Raw genomic sequence first — 19,785 nt, 5'->3', positions numbered from 1 at the left:
CCATTGAGGACAACGAGGCTGGGTGTTCTCCACTTACCGTCTATACTAGGTCTTCTCATTGAATCATCCTCAGGCAATAGGAAATACCCTAGCTCATCTGTACCCACATTTACATTTTCTTCCCTAGAAAAGCATCCCTGGTCCCATATAGGCCCCTCCAACTCCTTCTTTAGACCTTATTTCCCTAGGCATCAAGTGAAAAACACAGAAGGACCTATTTACTGACCCCTATTATCCTCAGACTACCCTGCAACCCACTGTTTGGTTGCCCATTTTGGTTTTTTCAGGGAGCCTCAATCTTGTGGCTCTAACATTTAATTTCAGATAACTACTCTGGGTCTTTTCTGCCTTGCCACTGTACTCAGACACACATTACTAGCTCTGACTCTTGAAACCATTTTGTACACAGTCCCTGGCCCTCACTTGCCACATGGTACTGAACGTCTTATACTCCTGGGGAATGGTCAAGGTGGTTAAACCCTCTTAGAATACCAGGATATTCCTTAGTACCTTACTGTTACAAAACTATATGTGTCTAGATTCACGTTTGAAGTGTTCTTTGATGAATGAGGCTAACCATGCAGAACTGAATTTCTGCCATATGTAAACTCAGTAGTGTTTATACTATACTAATTTTTCCTGTTTATAATTTGCAACTTGAAAATAATGCAGAAAACTTAGTATAATCTCTCACAGAGTGAATGACTTGGATAAAAAAATTCAGTTTGACATTGCAATGAGTAAAAGGATCGATTCTTTCAGGTAACAGATTTATCTTTCTAATTACTTTATGCCTGGCCTAAAATTAAAAATAATGTCTCTAGTTACACACTAATCACTACATAAGAGGTGAGGAAAGGCATGTAAAAGCATGCAGTAAGGGACATCTAATATGTGATTTTAAGGTTTCCTGGAGGAAAAATATCTGCAAAGTTGTTGATTTGTACACGGGAAGCAAAGAGTTAGTAGAATATAAATACATTTATTTGTCCATTATATTTTTCAACTGTTCTTTTTTCAATTGCTTCATTGCCTCCCCTCCCCACCCCCATACCACTTTCACACCCTTCCAGATGGCTGAACCTGCTCATTTTGACTTCCTGGATCATTTTCTACCATTGGTCTGGCCAAGCACAGGTGGTGCTCAGGCACTCGATGTGTCTCAGCACACACTTTTATTCTGAAAACATGCATTCAGTGTTCCATCTTCTGCGGTAATTACTGGTCCCTGTCTACCTCTCTGTATTAGTCCACTTTCACACTGCTTTAAAGAACTGCCCAAGACTGGGTAATTTATAAAGGAAAGAAGTTTAATTGACTCACAGTTCCACATGGCTGGGGAGACTCAGGAAACTTACAATCATGGCGGAAGGAGAAACAGGCACCTTCTTCACAAGGCAGCAGGAGAGAGAAGAGAAAGTGAAGAGGAAAGAGGCCCTTATAAAACCATCAGATCTCCTGAGAACTCACTCACTATCATGAGAACAGCATGGAGGAAACAGCCCCATAATCCAATCACCTCCCTCCCTCGAAACGTGGAGATCACAGGTCCCTCCCTTGATACACGGAGGCTACAATTCAAAATGAGATTATAGTGGGGACACAGAGCCAAACCATATCACTCTCTCACTGCATTTCCCTCCCTACTCTCTGGCTTTCTCTTAGTTCACATCTAGCCTGCTCATCTTCCCCTGAATATACCAAGCATGCTCCTGCCTCAAAATATTTGTACTTACTGCCTCCCCTCTCTGAAACAGCTGTTCTGCAGGCATCCACAGGCTCAGTCCCTCACTTTTTACAAGTATGTTTTTAAGAAAATGCTTTCCTGATTGCTCTTCTTCCTTTCTCTTCTTAAATGTTTATAGCAGTTTTCATTAGCTTAGATTTTTATATATATATATGTTACATGTATATATAATATATATATATTAGACTACCCACCCACTAGACCCTTGCTGAGTAATAAATCATTTCAAAACCTAGTGTATAATAAAAACAGCAACAATTTATATAGTTCATAATTCTATAGTTTGGCAATGAGAGCTGCCCATAGCTGGGTGGTCCCTCTGATCTGGGGCAGGCTTGGTTGATCTTGACTGAAGCGTTTTCATCTGAGTTTATCAATGGGGTCAGCAGAGAGCAGGCTGACCCTTGGCTGGGCTGCTGAACTTTTTTCCATGTGACCCCTTATCCTCTAATCAGCCCACTTAGGCTTATTCATATGGTGCTCAGCGTTTCTGGCACAACAGGGTTACAGTGAGCAATTACCCTTCATACCTCTGAGTATGTCACATTTGTGACTGTTCCATTAGCCAACCCAAATTCAACTCCAAAAGCGTTAAAAGAAAATTAGATTCTGCCTCTTGTTGGGAGACCCTGTAACATCACTTTGCAAAGTCCTAGGTGCAAAGAGAGAGATTTATGATTATTTTTAGGAATGATTCCAGGGACTAGATCAGTTTTGTTTACTTCTGTATCCCACACATTTGAAATATTAAATAGTAACTGGTTCAGAGCAATCTCTCAATTGTTATTTCAGTGAATATATAGAGGCAACTCCAGAGGGACAATAAACAGGAAACAAAATCACCAGAACACCATTATGGCTGAACACTACTTCTGTGATCGTCGCCACTGTACATCCACCATCACTCTCACTTGAGGCTCCTAAAGGGGATGTGCACCAAACTTTCTCTTTGTATTGCTGGCTCAAGCTGTGAAATCTTACCTGGAACTTTCAATTGCCCCAGCCTAGGTAATGCATTTGGTCTTCCTCTTAGAAGGTGGAGATGAAAGACCAAGCTACAAATATCTACACACATTGGGGACATTCCAACAAAATAAAACAGAAATGAATGTTGGAGAGATCAACCTCCCCCAAATCCTCACAGATATCCAGTACAGATACACTTTTTTTTTTTTTTTTTTTTTTTTTTTTTTGAGACGGAGTCTCGCTCTGTCGCCCAGGCTGGAGTGCACTGGCCGGATCTCAGCTCACTGCAAGCTCCGCCTCCCGGGTTTAAGCCATTCTCCTGCCTCAGCCTCCCAAGTAGCTGGGACTACAGGCGCCCGCCACCTCACCCGGCTAAGTTTTTGTATTTTTTTTAGTAGAGACGGGGTTTCACCGTGTCAGCCAGGATGGTCTCGATCTCCTGACCTCGTGATCCGCCCGTCTCGGCCTCCCAAAGTGCTGGGATTACAGGCTTGAGCCACCGCGCCCGGCCCAGATACACTTTTTAGAAATTTTCTTAATGGCCTATTATTTGTTAATGGATAACAATAGCTAATATCTATCTGTACTATGCAAATACATACACACATACACACACAAGTAATTTGCAGAAGAGGGTAGCATTTAAATTCAGCCAAATAACTACTCTTTCCAAAAACAGCTGTGTAGTGCATGAATTAGTTATTTTGCTTCTTTAAAAAATCATTTTGGTTCAGATAGAGGCTGCAACGTTTTCTGTGTAGAGAATGCTTGCTACCCATTTATTTCACAAAAGAATCATTAAAATGAGTAGATAAAAAAATGCTGTAACTATCATTTAAAGTAGTCATATAGAATCAAACACAGAGACCCCATACTACTGTCACTTAAATAAATGCATGCATTAAAAAGTAGAGTACCGGCCGGGCGCGGTGGCTCAAGCCTGTAATCCCAGCACTTTGGGAGGCCGAGGCGGGCGGATCACAAGGTCAGGAGATCGAGACCACAGTGAAACCCCGTCTCTACTAAAAATACAAAAAATTAGCCGGGCGCGGTGGCGGGCGCCTGCAGTCCTAGCTACTCAGGAGGCTGAGGCAGGAGAATGGCGTGAACCCAGGAGGCGGAGCTTGCAGTGAGCCGAGATCGCACCACTGCACTCCAGCCTGGGCAACAGCGTGAGACTCCGTCTCAAAAAAAAAAAAAAAAAAAAAAAAAAAGTAGAGTACCTAGAATTGGTTACTGTCATGCAGAGCAGTAGACAATTTCAACTGTATTATAAAAGACTTAGAGGCAATAATAGGATCTTCTGGCCTTTAAATCAAAGCTTCTTAAGAAGAAAAGGGAAGCTGTAGACAATACTTGAACTACACAAAACTGGTACCTCTTTTTTTTTTTTTTTTTTTTTGAGATGGAGTCTCACTCTCTTGCCCAGGCTGGACTGCAGTGGTGTGATCACAGCTCACTGCAACCTCCGCCTCGCAGGTTCAAGTGATTCCCCTGCCTCAGCCTCCTGCATAGCTGGGACTACAGGCACGTGCCACCACACCCAGCTATTTTTTTTTTTTTTTTTTTTTTTGTATTTTTAGTAGAGATGGGATTTCACTGTGTTAGCCAGGATGGTCTCGATCGCTTGTCCTCGTGATCCGCCTGCCTCAGCCTCCCAAAGTGCTGGGATTACAGGCGTGAGTCACCACACCCGGCCCCAGCTGGTACCATTTTTATTTTCTTCAAGTTTAGAAGACAGTTATATAACCATCACTATCACACACACACTGAACACCATGTCCAGTTGTGTCCAATAATCGCCCTTTGTTCTTTTAACTGTCTTTTTGCCTAGAAGGCAAAAACATGTTGGTGTCCTCTAGAAGCTAAGGGAGATGCCCATTCAGATTGAAACTCCTAACTTCAAGGCCTGTGGTTTTAAGAACTCCAAGGAAGCTTGCAGCAGGTCAGGCAGTAGCCCAATGCCTGTCTATATCCCCTGGCCCTTTCTGTGCCAGTAACTTCTAACCTGATTTCCCAGTGCCAGCACCTGCTTCTCTCTGCCTGAGGCTTTCTCCAGCCATGGAAGCTTATGTTGCTGCCTGTATGCTAGGCCAGAAGCTGCTGGGAATTAACACTCCCCAACACAGCAGCCCTCAACCACAACCAGGGGAATATATATAAATATGCAAGTTTCCTGGCCCCTTGAACAGGATAATTCTGAGGTGTATGCTTCCTCATAAGAGCAGATGTCTACCAGGGTTTCTCAGTGGGGATTAAACTCCATTAGCCCACAAAGGTTACAGCAAGTTTCGATGGCTGCCTTCCCTTTCTTGTTCCACTCCCTCAATCCCTTGCCAGGGTCTCCCTCACCTCCCAATACATTCTTGACACAGAGTTGGCTTGTGAAGGAACCCAAATTAATACAAAGCTCAGCTGTCCAACAATCCCTTAACACCATGAAGTGGTCCTTGGAGCTCATTGGTTTTAGCGTGGGGTTTCAGGTGAAAATGCAAAACCCCTGAAAGAAGCCTCCTGTCAAGCATTGTGAGCTATTCATAGTTTAATGAGCAGAAGGGACTTGACAGCCAGCTAGGCAGGTAGGAGTGAAAAAGAAGAGACCAGGAGTCTGGGTGGTGGAAAAAGGCACACCTAGGAAGGAGAGAGGCAAGGCTTATCACTCCATTCCCTCCCTTGGTTGGGAAAAAGTTGCTCTAGATTGAACACAGCTCTAACTCAAATCAGACCACTGCACATGAAGTCCGATCACCTGGACCTCATTTGACCGTGTCCTGTGCTCTCTCTGAACCTTGATTTCCTCATCTTTAAAATGGGAATGCTACTATAATAATACCTCCCCCTGAGGGTTGTTAGAATTAAGTAAAATATTCTGCATAGTGCACTGAGTGCAGTCCCTGGTTCATACTTAATTTAACAATTATTATTAATTCTTTCTCATGATTATTTTTATCATTTCAAATCATATAATTAAGGCTTGAAATTCTAATTTGCCCCCCCCCCAACCTACCAGGCAGACAAAGTTGCCACAAGGATCCAATATCAAAGCAAATGATAACCACAAAAATCAGAGCAGCTGCTGCGATTTGCACATCTTCTCTCCACCTCTCTCTCCCCGGCACACACACCAGCCCCGCTGACTGTTGCGCCTGTCCATTTCCTTTTTCCTTCCTAAGCTGGGCGGAGATAGACAGGAATCTCACGTGCTTTGAAAGATGTCGAACAGCTGCAACAAAAAACAAAAGGGAGAAAGGAGCAGTCACACTCATCAACACAAGGTGAATATGTGGTGGGAAATGCTCACATCTCATGTCCTCTCCTGTCCAGCTCTGCTTCACTGTGTGAGCTGCTCTGCGGCACCGGCGGCCTTCCAAAGCCATTTTTCAGGCACTTTGCAGCAGATGTGATCATTATAAAATGCACTATCCCAGGACTTTGGCATTTATCTGTTTTCCATAATTTCAATTTTTACTACCTTTCCTTTAAAGACAGCAAGACACAGATTGAGCCATAAACTGTCAGATTTGGTATCTTATGAGGCTACCAATTGCCTGAAATGTGAGATGATTTGAATTTCCAATCAAACAGACAGATAGGAACACACATTGCAACTCCAGCAGGAGTTGTAAAACTCTGGAGCTCTGTTTTCCCCTTTTAATCTCTATCAGCTCAGAGTATTGATATGGACATAGAGAAAATAATTGCACATTCATAGATGCAGTTCATCAAAATCAGGCTCTGAGTGGCTGGAAGTAATACTGGACTCATCACCAAAGACCCCCTTTCCCTTCTATCCTGGTGGGTATAAGCTGACAATGCGCTGGGTGTGATGTCAAGAATCAGGAAGATTATGCAAACCGCAAGTTAAGAATCAGTAACTGGAATTCTGCCTGGAAAGTAGTTTTGAAGCCAGCAGTGTAAGAACTAACACATTTGCATAGACCAGTTCAGACAATTAGGACATGTCCTTTGTGGACAACATAACAGATGTTACTGATTTTTTTTATTGCTGTTGTTCTTGTCTGCTTGTTTCGGGTTGGTTGGACGTTTTTGCTTCGGATGGACAAGATGGGGGAGAAGGCAGGACATATACTTTTCAACACGATTTCCCAGATGGAACCCTTTGCCTGGCAACGTTTACACCTTGACACTTGTCTGGCTCTGGCAGATAAGGATTTGAGAGCCGGTAGTTGAGTTGGGAAGTGATCCCAGGAAATAGCAGTAGGGGAGTAGGGGAGTAGGGGAGAGAAGTGGGGGAAAGGAAGGAGGCCAAAATACAGTCTGCTAATAAGCAGGTTTTCCTGTGAGCAAGCGGGATGCAATCCTGCCGGAAAGCCTGGGGAACTCCATACAGCAAGCCTCAGACTGGCCCCACTCTAGGGGTAGGGAAGCTGGGGTATTTATCCAAGTTACTGAATGAGGCTGCCTCCAGGGTCATTAACTCTGAGAACCGAGCAAAGCCCTGGGAGCCTACAGAGCAGGGCCTGCCCAGGGGATGTGGGCAGGGCACCAGCAGCAGCTGCTACGGTCTCCACTCTTCATTGTCTGCCCTGTTCCAGGCACAGGAGCAGCTGGTGGCCAGGAGCCAAAGCAAGCACCAGGAAAACCTGATTCCAGTAAGAGCCAGCAGCCCTAAAAAGGAAGTGGTACTATGCACATGTGGTGATGTTTTGCTAGGCGCGCTATTGTGGGTTCTGAAAGGGGCCCTCTGAGAGGATTTGCAATGCCTATCAAACCGTCCAGAAAGGAGCTTCCAGCTCAGCGGTGTGATGGCGCTCAGCGGGTAACAGGCATGGAAAAGCAAAGGCCTCCTGGGACTTGGGGCTAATTAAGTGCAATCCTGTTTCTCCTTCCATCACTGCTGAAACACATCAGCCAAAATCTCCTAAAAGCCCTAAATTTGCAGCCATCTTCATCTCTTTAATTACTGTGTCTGGTTCACTTTATTTGCAAGCATGGGACCTTTTTACAGCATTTTCACATCTCTGTGCAAGGTGTCGAAGAACCATAAAGACCCCAGGAGAGAAGAGAGGAAAAAACTCTCAGGCCAATGGCTGTGTGACTGGCCCTCTTTGCACTAAAAAGGTACTTAAACAGTGTAAACCTGAAAAGAGCATAAGTTGGCAAAGCTCTGAAGCCTAAAGATTCTAGAACTCGGTCTAAACTGGTAGGGGGCAGCCGGAAGAGGCGGTGGAGTGAGTACTGGGCATGCCACCCAGGCCCTTCGGGACCAAGGGTTTTTTCCAGTTGCTGGAAGCATTGCAACTGACGTCTCACAGCCTAGTCCCTCTTGGGGAATTGTCCTCAGCTGAAGGGAGCTGCCACACCCAAGGGTGCCTTCCCTCCCTGGAGGCATCCCTCATTCAAGAACAGATTTATGCGAAGTACAAGCCCCTTCCACCTTGGCTTTAGTTGAGACACCTCTGAAGGGCCATCCCAGCTCCAGGGCCCCTACGGGATCAGTTGAGGGCCCCCTTCCCTGCTTTCCTCAGACTAATGCTGTTCCCAGAAGCAATTCACAATAAACTTCCTACACATACAGTGCTGCCTCAGAGTCTGTTTTTTGGGAGACGCGACGTATGACAGCCATGGATGGCGTGTGAAATGGCAGACGTGGTGACACCTGTTCAGATGTTTCTGGAAGTCACCATGTTGAGGAAAAGCACCTCACATACTGAATGGGTGGCATTTCTCACTATTATTCCACAGTGTCCTTACTCCATTCTAAAAAATTAGCACATTTAACATGGTTGAAAATGTTACTGCATAAAATGTCTGCATTGAAAAATAAAGCACTAATACCTTAACAAAGGTACCAAGTGAAAACTTAAGGAAAGTAGTTGAAACATACATGATAGACAAAGGGATAACTTTATTAATATATAAGGAGCTTTTGAAAATTAATAAGACCAGCAACCAAAGAGTGAAATGAAGAACATGAATGGAGTTTACAGAAAAACAAATTGCAAAATGGCCTTCTCACCTATAAAAAGATATTTGGCTTGCTCATAAGAAAATAAATGCAAATGAACACTATCCTGAGATGCCATTTTCACCTAACAGATGAATGAAGATCCAAAAGTTGAATAGCATGCTGTGTTGGCATGTGTGTGAAGTAATAGATATTCCCATAAAATTCTGGCAGGTGTATATATTAGTACAACCTCTTTGGAAGGCAAACTGGCAGTAGGAAACACACATACACATTGACGTAACAAGAATTTGGCTCTTCTAAGGACATATAAACCCAAAAAGTGTACAAGGCATACATATGCAGTTGTTCTTTTTTGCATTGTTTATAGTAACAAAAGACCAGGATGTTCAAAATGTTAGGATGATCAACAAACATCAAAATGTTCATCATTACCAGATTGAGTACATTTATAGTAAATCCATCAACAAAATATTCTTCAGCCTAACTCTCCCCTGCTTACCCTGGAAAGGACCAGTTCCAGGGCCAAAACGACCCTGAGGAGAGGCGAGCTGGTTGTCAAGGCTGTAAAACAGGTAAAGCCTGGCCTAGCATTTCCCTGTGGACCCAACTTCTTTCCCAGGTTTCCTCAACTTTACCATCACTGTGGGCAGCAGTCTGGATTTAATAATCTTTGCAATTCGTTGTGCTTCTTACGATAAACAGTTGATGTAAAAACATACTTCATCACCTTTAATAGTCTAACAGATTATGCAGTTCATTATTCTGACTTACATTAGCCTCTCACTTGAACAAACAATTGTTTGCAATGTAACTATAAATTATATTTAATTTTGGGATGTTCCAACCAATGCAAAGAAGTTTTTCTCAATAATCTTTTGGTAGAGAGTTTGTTAAATAGCTTTGATTCACAGAATGATTTAAAAGCACATCTTGCATAGGTTCATCCTATTTGTTACGGTTTCTAGTATCTTTATTCAGAGGAGTTCTAAGGGTCTTCTACAATCTATGTCAGCCATGAATTACTGTGTTAAGGGAGCAAGAATCTTTGAAGCAAAACCTTCTTAAAATACTTTCTCAAGATACTAATTTCTGAAAAATTAACAGAGAAACCATAATTTGAAAACCCCAAAGCCTCAGAAACCTGCTTCTTCTTGGCAAGAGTAAAATATTCTTATAAAGGTCCTAAATATTCTTCAGAAACAAAATTACAATGGCCAAAAGAAGAGGTAAGCACAGTTCCAGCAATCCTCTATCTCTATCCAGTCCCTGTTTAAAAATGGGCTGCCCTTTCCACAAAGGAGCCTGCTTATCTATCATGCAGGTGTCATTTATAGCCAAGTTTTTCCAATTCTGCCTTACACAGACTGCAACAAACTCTGCAGAAAAATTTCCAGCGCATATAAGCTCAGAAGCACACACCTGGATTTCAGATCTCAGTAAACCTGGATTAGCATACACCATTCGCTGGCTCAGCTGCACAGCTGAATCCCATGGATATTGCAACAAAGGGTTGAAGAAGAGATGAATTGTGCTGGGTCTTGTCAATTCATTCCAAGTGTCAAAATGACATAAAAAGGCACAGGAATATTTCTTTACTGGTGCAGCTCTTGAGATAATATGGGGGAGGAACTCCATTCCATGTCTTGAAAAACTGAAATACCATTCCTCATATTACACAAATGAGCTGATGCATCATCAATCATTGGTATTTGAAAGGACTTTGGACCATGGGATGCATTATTCTCTACCATAACCTGCATATTGTTTTTAATTGCTCTAACTAACCACATGAGTGAATACTTGCTTGGAGTTCAGATAGCAACTCCTCCATCAGGTCTTTTGGCAGCTTAGGAGTGAGTATTCTTGGCAAGGAGACTTAGCGGTGTGTTGATTAATAACCTGCCCTGCCCGGTCTCATTCTCTCAACGTCTCTTCCCTCCAGCGCCTACCCCTGCAGCTCCTCAACCCCAGAGGCCTTCCTTTCCCCTGCTCCCAGGACATATTCCCACAAAGCCCTTGCTGTCTTCCATCCCAGGCCGGGAATTTGCTGGAAAACCTGAAAGTCCTCAGGGGAGTCAGTACTGGTGCTTCAACCACAGCAAATGAAGTGAGTCCTGGGAGACTGGCAGGGAGCCTGCCTCTGCCTCCTTAGGCTGATGTATTGTAGAAGTTGTGCCAGGGACTGGTGGGGACAGTCCGTTTTATGAGGAGTCAAGGCTGCGACATGGAGCCCTTCCAAGGCGTCTTTCACACGTCCTTGCTGCTCCTCTAATATACCGGATTAACCCTGAGTAAAGCACAGGCTGCTGGAAAGAGCCTATAAATTTTATCTTGCACTGTGGCCCTAAAATGCTGGCCTTGCTTTTGGCAACTGCAAAGCTAAACAAATGAGCAGCCCCTGGCTTGCCTGTCCTCCACACAGTGAGGGACACACCTCTCAAGAAGCAGGTTTATGAAATGTGTGTCCCCAGGTGGGCTCCAATGTGGGTGTATTTGAATGTGGCTCTTGTGCTCTAAAACGAACTTGAATTTTTTTCCTAAGGTAGAATTGATTTTCTCTCCCATCCCCTTCCCCCCAACTCTCCTTCACTCCTAGGGGCCGGCTCCAGGGGCATGCAAACTGAGAAGCTGCATAGGATCCTGGGCTCAGCAGGGCTCCACACTCAGTTTAATGCTTTGTTGCTGCCTTCTTGAAATCCTTGGTACTTTCTGAAGAAGTCCCGCATTTTCATTTTGCATTGGGCCCTGCAAATTATGTAGCCAGTCCCGCTCCTGGTTTTACAGATCCTGCCCTAGAGGAAGACATGCTGGGAAGGACAACCTCTGCGTGGGCTTTGTTTTCTGAGATGAGGGTGATGAGTTTTCCTGTCTGGAGGCTGGCCAGGTTCTTCACAACTTCACTTGATGCCTTTCATATTTGTGGACTTCCGGCTCCCAAGCCCAAGCCCCGCTTGGCACTATTTTCAAAACGTTGTAGAAATGAAGAGTTACTGAATGATTAGTAAATTCCAGACCCTGTTCTGAGAGCTTTATGTGCATTTTATCAGGTAATCCTCACAACAGTATTGCAAAGCAGGCACCATCATTACCCCATTTGAAAGATGAGGAAATGGACTTTCAGAGAGTTCAAGTAATTTGTCTCAAATCAAACTCAGATGCAGTTAACTCCAAAGCTTGTAGTTTTAACCACTAGACCATACAGCTTGATTATAAAAGGAAAATATGTTCTTCATTTCATTGGCAGTAAGATTCTTGATGGATATGTTGATTGATTGTGAGTTTGGAGACGAAGACTGGTTGGAAGTAAAAAAGTAATAGAAAAACATTCCTTATTTTCCCCCACTGAGTATATAGGAGAATATAAACCAATATTGCCAGGCTGCTATAAAGAAACAATCTCCTGTAATTTTTTCCTTTTCAGTTTGGTCTAGATATTATTTTTAAGGTTGTTGGCTTGGGTAGCTGTAAGCACTTTTGGCTCTAGGACTGTGGGATACATTATCCAAAAATGTTTCAGGCTTCATAGTTTCATGTCTCCTCAAATGCATTCAGCAGACCAAAGATATGCCCACAGACCAGCATCAGGAATTTTTTTTTTTATAATAACCATCATCATCTAATAGTCAAAGCAAATGTTTGTTAATTACTGTGAGCCAGTCGCTTTACACATATAAATGTATTTAATCCAATCTTTTAATGTAAGCATTATTATTATTACAATTTTACAGATGAGGAAATTGAAGCCAGAGAGACTAAATAATTTGGTAAGATGATTTAGCTGGTAATCTTCAGAGCCAAGATTTGAATCAAGGCAGGCTAAGGCAAAAAGCCATGCTCTTAACTCCTACATGACATGAAAGCTGGTGTCTTCTGTAAAAGGCACTGTTCTGCTGACAGAAATCTAGAGAGATTAATAATCAGGAGTAGAAGGGCCAGTGGTGTCTCCTGACCCTGGAACCACAGTGCCCTTTCTTGCTTGACATCCCCTCATCTACATACCACTGACTAAATGTGTGTTGACTAGGGATGAGACCCCCAGGGACACAACACACATAGCACTAGGGGCTAAATGATTCTTGATTGATCCTGATTAGATTAAAGATGGCCATAACTCAAATGACTCTGTTGCTCCTGAATTTTCTGACCGTTCCTGCATGGAGTGATAACTAGGTAATATAAGGGAACCTCTTTTTTGACAGCTATTTCTTATAAAACTACTCACCAAAGTATAGAATCCATAAAGGAAAGGGGAAGACATTTCATGAGCCTTGATTTATCTCATTTAATTTATCACAACACGCCTGAGAGGAAGGTATCACTATCTCCATTCTATAGATGAAGAAGCTGAGGTTCAGAGAAAATTTAGGAACTTGCCCAAAGTCTCTCTGCAAGTAAGTAATGGAGCTAGGAATTCAAATCCTGGGCTGCTAAAATAAAACTCAGCATCTAAAGTATAAGACGTGCAGCCTCTTCAAATGCTGTGTTGTGAAGCCCAGCACCAGCCAGCTGGCTTACATGGAACTGTTCACTATCTTATCACTCAGCATGAACTGTGTTTCCAAGGCCAGTGTTGCCCTCAGCCCTCCAGGCCATGGCTTTTTAATCAATGCTAACTGTTCTTTGAGGTTTTCTCCTCGTCTCTGAGGAGGTTCTTCATAAACCTTTTTCCTTAGGACTGTATCACACTAACTCAGAATCATTTTAATGGGACAATTTTATGTTTATAGAATATAGTAATAGCAACTTACCTTCCACTAAACCTACTAATCTTCTTTTTTCTTCCTTTGCTTTCCCTCTAATTCTGTGAGTCTGGGAACTGAGTTATACTTTAGAAAAGGCACCATGCCAGACTCATTAACTTTGCAGCTGTAGAAGCTGATCTGCACTGAAAGAAAGGATAAAAGAGAGCTTCCTTCCTTCCCTCTGTCCACTCACTGCCTTCAGACAGATGTAGGCATCTACATGTGGGTACACACATACACACACACTCTTATACACATGCACACAACCACACAGGCAAGCCCACAAAGTATACACACTTGCATACAAATCAATACACACACATGCACACATCTGGGCATGCTTACCCATGCATGCACACAGGCCCACATACACAAATATGAACATACAAACTTGCTCACTCCCTAGGGCTCACTAACTGGGTAGAAAAATTCTTGGAATGCAGATGGTTCAGGTAGACAGTTTTCTGTTCTAGGAAGCTGCCTTTGCCCTCTTCCGTCAGATATGCCCCTCTTTGCTGGAAGCCAGTCCCAGGGACTCACCTGGTGCTTTTTATTAAAACAAAGACTGTAGTCACTTTCCATTAATGACAGCGATGTGACTCCACATTGTAAACAGAATTCTTATTTGTTGAGCAACATTTTTCTATGCATTGGCAACCTTTTTCAGATACGTTTCTAGCTTTAATCTAGATATATAATTATGAAAATGAAGAATAATTATTACTTAGAAGTGACAATTTCCTTTATAAAGGATTCACCATGCTTTAAAAGAAGTCTCTTAATACATTCAAAACACGACTTCATTGATAAGATTTAACTATCTGCTGGGCTTCTCAGGATCAAGTCAAGGAAGAAAAATAGATGTGGTCTGCGGATCTCCAAAGGTGGGGAGCCCCAGCGGCCTTCCCTAAGAGTCCAGTCTTGAGGCTATCTCCACACCCGGCATCCAAATCTCTTTTACGTTCTACGCTGCCAGCTGGCCCCAGGATCATCAAGCAGTGCTAAATATAGCCCAGTTTCTTTTCCTCTTTGCTGGGGAAATGATCGTATTTTAGTCCAGATGAAAGCGAGGCAAATGACTACTTTTCCTGGAAAGCATATGTTTATAATTTCTAATTTTGCAAGAACCAAGCAGCGTAAGTAAACTCAGTTTATTAAAACATGAATTTAGCACATTTGTAACAGAGTGGTAATATTTATTCCTACTGGACTTGAAATTATCTTGGATGGTAAAAAGAAATCTTTAATTATGCATCAACAAAGGACAACAGAACACAATGCATTGTTTTTTTAAATCTTTCTCAAGAGCAAGAAAATCATAGGTTAAACGTTTAATGTTCTTGCAGCCTTCATTTTATTTCCATCAAGTTCTGAAATAAGAAAACTTTTATTTTGGCACAAAAATAATCCTCCATTATGTGAAATATACAGATTTACAAGTAGACTGATTTTTTCCATTGGATTCAGGAGGATACTAGAAATTCACAAAAACAGGCTTCCTCAACTTTCCATAGCATTGGACATTAACTCTGGAAAAACCCAGAGAAGAATGACTGTACATGTGTGAAGTGATGTTGAGTTTGCCCAAGACATACATATTGCATCTCATTTTGAACCTCACACAACTCTGATTTATTTTCCAATTACTATCTTTTCTGACCCCACCACAATAATAGAGTTGGAAAGATTATTTAACAGTAAGAAAACTAGGGTCTAGAGAAATTAAATAACTTGGCCAAGGTTCCATAACAAAGAAATGGAGGAACTAAGACTAGCATGCAGACCTGCAGACTCTCAGATCAGTCCATTTTGACCATCCTTGCCATCTGAATCAATTTTCCCTTGGGGTCTGGTGATAAATAGCAACATGGCCTCCTGTGTAAATAAAGAGATTGCTTAACATGGGACTTCCATGGTGGTGGTGGAGAGTCAATAAGGCCTTCTGAAGATTTCTGGAGTGCACTCCTGCCTCACTCAGTCTCAAATAGCATCTGCTCTGAGTATAAAAGAATTGCCTCTAGCTTCTATCTCCCATGCAATTCCAAATGATGGACAGGGACTGCCAGGCGTTCCAGGCTGAAGAGGAATGTTCAGTGGATTATTCTGGGAGCTATAAGCAAAGGTGCCATGAGAATGGGCCAGGGTACAAGGACAGAAAATGGAAGTGTGACTTGAGTGTCAATTCTATGGCTTTGCTGTAGATGGCTAGTATGTGACCTGAGGGTACACATTTTCTTACATACCCTCTTTCCTGTCCTAAATATGTTTTCTGAACATCCTTTTTATCTCAGGTAATTAGGACCCCCTTCAGAATGCAAATCCTTTTTATTTTCCTTTTGGGGGTTAGGTTCAAGGGGAGAGGTAGCACACCATATAAATTATACTCATTAAGACCTGAACTCCACTGCCTTTATCAGGTTCTTTAACAGACCTGGCAAAGGTTTTGAACTGGGAGCTGTTCCAGCTGATGGAAGCCTCCCCACATAAGCGTTACATTGGGCAAACTCTGAGGTTAGCAATTTCTTCAACTTGCCTGCTCTCGACAGAGGATGAGCCGCCCTGTTCACTCTAAGCCCCACTGCTCTCCCCACAAGACAAGCACCACTTACTAGCCTATCTGTGCGGATATCAGAGAGCACACCTTTGTGGTCTCATAGGTCTAGGACATGGCATGGATATTTTCTGTTGAGAGCTGAGAGAGAGGGAGGCAAGAGTCTCAGATCCAGAGAGAATGGGGCATCTTCTTATTGAGGTAACCAGGCAAGAGAGTGAAATTAAAGAGGGGGGGCTGCCAAGTGAGAGGGGTTACTGAGAGATGACCAAAATAAATTTGACATTTTTGCTTCTAATTGAATAGCACAGTGAGCTTCTTGAATTCCCACAACTGCCACTTTGCAGACTGACTGAGCCTTCAGCGTTACCAGAAAGAGGAGGACATCACCCTTTCTCTACTCCCACTCCCATGCCCTGCACAAAGGCAGGCAGAGCTGGCAGCAGACGCTTTTTCCCTCATTCTGACATAGGGCAGAATGGTGGGTTTCTTTCCTAATTCCAAGGGCAGGGGATGTGTGACCTGGTGAATAGCTTTCTACTCTTTAGAATTGCTCTCTCCTTTGTTTACTTTCTCTGTCCTCACCTGTTCATGACAAATCGTTTCTGTATAGAGCTCCTGTCCCTATGCCACCGTGTTCTATGTGGAGAGATTCTCATTGCTTTTGATCTTTTTTTGATTAACTAACCCCTTTGTATGTTCAGATTTGTTGTTTATATACAATCTTTTAAAACTGATGAAATGGCAAAGGTAGAGCAATGCATTCTCTGATTTTTATCTCCTGCACGTTAAAGATGAATTCTAAGTGTATCCTTAGAAGCGAGTTGCTTCCTCCTAGATTTCATTTTCATGAGGCTAAGAAAGCAATTGAACAGGGAGTGAGGATTTTAGGAGCTACAACTGTGGCCATGTATCAGATATATGGAACTCCCTGGCTGTATTCAGATTGAGTACATCAAACAAACAGAAATATCTTTTTCCATACCTAAGTCTTTTCTTCACTTTAAAATCTAAAATTACAATGAGGGACAAGATTGCTATTATTGTATTATTAATTTATGTTTATTTATTTATATCCTTCTTTGTTCCAGAAAAGATTTAAGGCAGCATAATATATGAATTTCTGATCTGTCTGCAGGAGCAGTTTCATTGGATTTTTAAAAAATAAAATCCACTTGTTAATGATTGATATGTTAATGATTTGATTAATCCATTGGGTTTGATTCATTTACAACATCATTTACATTTCATCAACACATGTTTTCAAGGAGACACTTGATGTCCTTCTCAAAATGCTCCATTTTTCACCATCGAGAACTTCTATTTTCCATAAGCAAACAAAATGTAAACCTTGAAAGTCTGATTGATGGGAAGCTAAAATCTAAGCCTGGAGAGGTTAGGTAATCTCACCAAGGTTTCCCAAACCCAGGAGAAGCCCACTTTTTCTATAAGGTATATTTCTCTGTTAGACACATGAATCTACAAAATTTCTATAATAAATCAAGGTCATCTACCCCAACTGGCTGATGAAAGGCCCAGAAAGACTCAGGCCCAGGCACTGGGTTACTCTGCACCAGGTTAATATCTTCCTACTGAACCTCGAAGTCAAGATGCAACCTGTTAGGCATTATTGGTAGGGATAACTAAGGTTAAGTTTATGTGACATAGAGTGGTTAGGCCAGAACAGCGTTTACCATGGTACGTGATTTGAGATGCTTTGAGTAGGATACAGAGAGAGCATCCAAAAACATTGACTGCATAGTGAAAACATTGTATTTTGCTTTTGATTCTCTTTCAGTGCTGCCTGTCACATTAAGGAGCAACTCTCTGCTTGGTGTTAGTAGACATTTAACAGTCCTCTCACTCTTGCAAAGTTCAATTTTCAACAAAGAGCTGGAATCAGGATAAGAACCTTCAGCAAGCAACAGTGTAGTTGTGATCTAATGATAATCTTTCATTTCATTTCATATTTGGATTTATATTTACCTTCTCTTTTTGTTAAGTGGTGCTGGTTGTCCATTGGAAGGAGTCATATGAAATTATCTTTTAAAATAAATATATTCAAATATTTTTAAATCAGTTAAAAGAAAAAATTAAATAAACAATTACATAGGCGATATGCAAATGCTGAAATTTGAGGTAACAAGAAGAAAGAGGAAAGAGGGCTTCGGTGAAGGACCAGCAGCTGATGTCCCAGACAGAAGCTGGCATTAACCCCAGAAGAGCTGAGTCTGAAACCAGTACTACATTGACAAGCTGTGGAAGGTGATGAATGTCTTGAACATCTCTGGTTATTGGCTTCCCCATCTATAAGCTGGATGTGATTAAAATATTAACTTGACTTCTTCACAGATTTATGCTTAAGAATCAAATGAGCTATTTAAAGGGAAAGCCTTTTACCAAGTGTAAAGTATGACACTCATGGAAGAGATTATAACTAAGTGAGGGATAGAGGAAGGATAAGAGAGCAGAAGCTAAAGAAGTCGTTTAGGTTGAAGGAAATTGGGAGGCCGAAGCAGGCAGCTCACTTGAGGCCAGGAGTTCGACACCAGCCTGGCCAACATGGTGAAACCCCATCTCTACTAAAAATACAGAAAGTTTGCTGGGCATGGTGGTGCATGCCTGTAATCCCAGCTACTCAGGAGGTTGAGGCAGGAGAATCTCTTGAACACGGGGGTGCAGTTTGCAGTGAGCCAACATCGTGCCACTGTGCTCTAGCCTGGGCAACAGAGCAAAACTCTGTCTCAAAAAATAAAATAAAATAAAGTAAAATAAAATAAAATAAAATAAAATAAAATAAAATTCTGCAGTCACTGAAGCTAGATAGGTCCGGATCTTGGAAAGGTAGGAAGGCCCAGGTTGTGATTTGTTTTGTACAAGGGTAGGGGTCACACACACACACACACACACTCTTCAAAATTCTGCTTTGATTGAAAGCTCCACTGGAAGAGAGGTGAAAGCTCCATAAACCCTGAGTGTGGGAAAAACTATCCTGAGGGTAAAGCTTCCACCAAATGGGCTCTGGGTGTCCCCTTCCCACTCGCTTGTATCTGTCTCCTTGTGATTGGATCCTGATAGCTCCTGATACTTGCATGTGCAGCTGACTAGCTAGGGTTCATTATTCATCCTAGCTGTTGAACAGGATGCTTGAGATGTCCTGTATGGAAAGGGGGGGCAGAGGAAACCCCACGAGGCCAGAGCACTGTCAGCCACCCTTGGCACTTAACACCCAGCACCCAGCAGCCAGTACAATGCCTGACAGAGTGGATGGCATTTGGGTAAACATTTGTTAAGTGAGTGAAAAGAAGGAAGGTAGAGATGAAAGGAGAGAGCATAGGGAAAGGAAAAGGGGGAAAACAAGCTCAGTGTTCTGGGCCACACTCCCCGAGAGAGCAGGCTGCTGAGGCCAGCCCCCAGCACTGTATCCCGTGCCTCCTCCTCTGCCTAGAAGTGCAAGTGAGGCAGCAGCACGGTGTTCCTAAGCATGGGCCTCCTAAGCATGGGACTTAAATTTCCCCTTGACCACTCCTGAGCTGAGTGACACTGAGCACATTACTAACTTCTCCAAATGTCAGTTTTCCCTCCTGTACCATGGGAATGATCACACCAGCTTTGCTGAGTTACCGTTAGAATTAAATAAGATAATATGTATGCACCTGGTGAATGGCCCAGAAGCAGTTTTAATTATTACTGTTGTCATTATATGTTTCACAAAAATTCAAAGAAATTATTTTGATTCTGTTAAAATGTGACATAATGTGGATTTTCATTCCATAAACAGATTCTTATACTTTGCTTCCTAATTAGACTGTATCTTGTCATGCCTGTAATTCCTGTGTAATTAAAT

This window comes from Macaca mulatta, chromosome 6 (genome assembly GCF_049350105.2).
Source record: "Macaca mulatta isolate MMU2019108-1 chromosome 6, T2T-MMU8v2.0, whole genome shotgun sequence".
Lineage (NCBI taxonomy): Eukaryota > Metazoa > Chordata > Mammalia > Primates > Cercopithecidae > Macaca > Macaca mulatta.
This window is presented reverse-complemented; position numbering follows the sequence as displayed.